Raw genomic sequence first — 3,934 nt, forward strand, 5'->3', positions numbered from 1 at the left:
TCCAGACAAATTTCTCTCGCGGTCCCCAGCACAATGAAGATCCATTTGCCCATGGTTGCCCACGGCTCATTCATGGCTTTCCTTGTCTTGTTCCCACAATCCCTCATAGAAATTTCTGCAACCCCCTCTCAAATAAACTTCCCATATGGAGTCTTTGGGAAAGCCTAGATGGAAGAATTGCAGTAAAACAAATAGCTGTTCACCATTTGGAAAGCAGCTCTAACATGCTGCTAGAGGTTGCACGGCTGATTATAAAAAAAAAAAATCAAGAGACCACATGACCAGAGCTGCCATTCAGGAGCTGGGTATGGTCAGATCCATGAAGTTCTAAGGTCAGGCAGGCACAACACGAGTGGCTGGCACAAGAGAAGGGTTATGTTTGGACTGAACCCAAACAGGTTGGAAGACACAACAAAGTTGCACAAAAAGACATTCTAGACCCTAAGTTTCCAACTTTTGGTAGCTCAGACAGTAAAGAATCTGCCTGCAATGCAGGAGACCTGGGTTCAATCCCTGGGTTTGGAAGTTCCCCTGGAGTAGAAAATGGCTAACCCCTCTAGTATTGTTGCCTGGAGAATTCCATGGACAGAGGAGCCTGGTGGGCTATAGTCTATGGGGTTGCAAAGAGTTGGACATGGCTGAGCAACACTCAGTATTTAAGGGCTTCCCAGGTGGCGCTATTGGTAAAGAATTCACTTGCCAATGCAGGAGCTGTAAGAGATGTGGGTTTGATCCCTGGGTCAGGAAGATCCCCTGGAGGAGGGCATGGCAACCCACTGCAGTATTCTTTCTGGAGAATCCCATGGACAGATACAGTCTATAGGGTCACAAAGAGTTGGACCAGACTGAAGCAGCTGAGCACATATGTCCCTCCCTTAGTTCTCATCTATGATCTTATGAAAGGGTCCCAAACACCAGCTGATGATAAAAGGGAAAAAAAAGAACAGCAAGCCTAGCTCATGAGTGGGTCATAAAATGTGCTACTACCACATAAAAGGCACCCTGAAAAATCCTCCAAGTAGCACACATGGTCATTAACTTTGGGTAGAAGGAGAAGCAATCAGAAGTCAGGATATTCAAGAACTCCTGGGAAGCGTCAACTGACTCGGTAGGTTGATCAGAGGCCTAAAAGGAGCAAGAGAACAATATTCAGAAATAGACACAAAGGAGGTCTGGAGTACAGTACAGAATTCCACTGAATCTAGTTACCAATGCCACCTGATCACTTGGGGCTCCTCTGTAGGAGTTCACACACTACTGTGCTGTGCTTGGTCGCTCAGTCATGTCCAACTCTTTGTGACCCCATGGACTGTAGCCCACCAGGCTCCTCTGTCCATGGGGACTCTCCAGGCAATACTGGAGTGGGTTGCCCTGCCCTCCTCCAGGGGATCTTCCCAACCTAGGGATTGAACCCAGGTCTGCATTGCAAGTGGATTCTTTACTGTCTGAGCCACCAGGGAAGCCCAAGATCACCAAAGTGGGTAGCCTATCCCTTCTCCAGGGGAACTTCCCAACCCAGGAATCAAACCGGGATCTGCTGCATTGCGGGTGAATTCTTTAGCAGCTGAGCTACCAGGGAAGCCCCATATACTACTAGGGATAACTAAATGTGATTATAAAGAGAAGGTGGGTGCCACATAATGGGAGCAGGAAGCAATATGCCTAAGAATGTGGGTGATTCACTGGGGTGCCTCTTAATGCTTCCACAAGGGCAAGATAACCAGGGAGTCTCAGCAGGGCAGAAGGTCCGGGTCATTCCATCAGGCTAGCAATCTACAGTGAAAATGAGAACCAAAAGCGGGGAGAATCCAGATTGAGCATCTGGGAGGAAAAGGATGAATATCATTATAGCCTGGGGAACACCGCAGCTGTGCCCCACCAACCCTCCCGCTGTTACATCCTTATATTACAGATATGACTAAAAACCATCCTGAAGGAGAGTCAGGGCCAGAGTGACTTACTGTGTGGCACGGCAATGAGCAGCTCAAGGAATGCACCAGGGAAGATGCATCCATGTCCTGCCCTTGTCCCCCTTGACACGCCTGGAGTTCATGAGAAGATAGTCATCCCCAATGGTCCGCTGGCTTCCTGCATCTCTCTGCCAGAGAGCATTCTCTACCCAGAAAGAGCGCTTGGTTCTCCAGTGTAGGGAAAGGTGGAAGGCCAGGGAGTTCACACCCTCTGAGTGAATCTCAAGCAATGAGACGCATTGATTCTGGAGTTGATAATGACCCCAGCTCTCTCACCTTTGGGTGGCACAATTCTGAGTTGTGTTTCACACTGTTTCTTAGAGGGATCCCAACAAGACTGAGTCCCGGTTACCCCCAGACAAAACCCTTATTTAATGCCACCTAAATGGTTTCCTCCTTTTCCTGTCTCACTTTCCCATTCCTTCTGAGTATTTCATGGGATCACCTCCCAGATGAACTTCTTACACACAAATCCTTGACTCAGTCTATTTCAGGGGAAGCTCAGGCTAAGACCAGAGAGTGAGGGGAATTTTGACATGTGTGTGCTTGGTCGCTTTAGTCGTGTCCTACTCTCTGTGACCCCATGGACCATGGCCTGCCAGGCTCCTCTGTCCATGGGATTCTCCAGGCAAGAATACTGGAGTGGGTTACCATTTCCTTCTCCAAAAATTTTGATATATCCAATTAATAGAATATTATGTGATCACTAAAAATGATATATATATATAGGAATACGAAAAGAGACCTGTGTTATGATGTTAACTGAAAGACAATTGTTTTGTTTCTGTTTACACCCACAGGCATGTGAAAGCATACGCTTGAAAAGGGAATAGAGAGACTGACCGCTGCTTTTTTAGAGCTGATGGAAGAAAGTCTTTCCAAGAGGGAGAACGAGAGCGTCACACCGCTGAGGGCTTTGTGCACAGCACTGCTCTCAGAGTTCTCAGCAGAGGCTCACAAACGACAGCCAGGGGCAAGGCCACCACCACCCTGGGTCCGGCCAGTGCTTTTCCCCAAAGATGCTCATGTTCTCCCAGAGAGAAGGCTGGGAAAGCTCAGCTGACTCTGCTAGGGTTTTAGAAGGCCTAGATGGGAGAAGCCAGACTAACTCTGTACAACCACCGGAAACCAACCCCAGTGTGGGAGAAAAGCCTAACCTCCATGTTGGGAAAACAAGGAGCAAAACTCACCAACCTGCAGGATCAAGCCATTTTGACCCACTTTCTGAGTCCAGGGGAGCAGAAAGTACCTAGGCCACCAAAAAATGACCTCATGTGGCTTCTGTCACTGAAATTTCCCTTTCTACTGAGAGAAAATAAATTAGCATGTCACAGCCCAGACCAAAAGTAACATTTTCAAATTACCATATAAGATATAAGATTTGAGGGACAAAACACACCATAAAAAGAAAGTCAAAATCTAAACAATAAACTGGAAAAAATACTTGTAATATATACTATGACAAAGGGTTAATATCCCTAATAAATAAAAACAACAGACAGATGGTGAACAATCTTTATTCATAAGCTTTACCAACATATTTGCCTTGAAAGAGAATGTCAGCTCTCAGCAAATTATTTGGAATTCTTTGCTGACTTAAGAGAAAACTTTAAATGCTTCACTGGTAAAAAGAAGTCAGCTTTTATCAATGGCAGTGAAATTGCTAGATTTTGTGAAGGAATCCGGGAAAAGCATTGGCTCATTTCCATGGCTTTACACTGAGCAAAATAAGGAAAGGGAAGTGTTATGTTAGGGCTGAAGTCATATATTTAAACTGTTAAACAGCATTTAACCCTGTGACCTAGGGCTTTCTAAAAGTTAATAAAGTACAGGCAAGGTATTGGGAAAATGAATAACATGGGAATCATTCAATAACAGCTCTGTTTTTAATAAGCCAATGTTTCGACAGTTCTATAGGTTGGTTGTTTGGTTGGTTTTGGCAAGCTTGGAAATAATCACAAAAC

General features: G+C 45.6%; 1 long non-coding RNA gene across 1 annotated transcript; it reads left to right on the forward strand.

Moving 5' to 3' along the window:
* The first annotated feature begins 814 nt into the window (after positions 1 to 814).
* Positions 815 to 3,471, forward strand: LOC145514809 (uncharacterized). The gene is made up of 2 exons (XR_014060473.1): positions 815 to 1,108; positions 2,771 to 3,471. It is a non-coding gene; the product is annotated as an uncharacterized LOC145514809 (long non-coding RNA).
* The last annotated feature ends 463 nt before the right edge of the window (positions 3,472 to 3,934 follow it).

The sequence above is a fragment of the Giraffa tippelskirchi genome, chromosome 7 (assembly GCF_054371585.1).
Source record: "Giraffa tippelskirchi isolate mGirTip1 chromosome 7, T2T-mGirTip1v1.2.pri, whole genome shotgun sequence".
Lineage (NCBI taxonomy): Eukaryota > Metazoa > Chordata > Mammalia > Artiodactyla > Giraffidae > Giraffa > Giraffa tippelskirchi.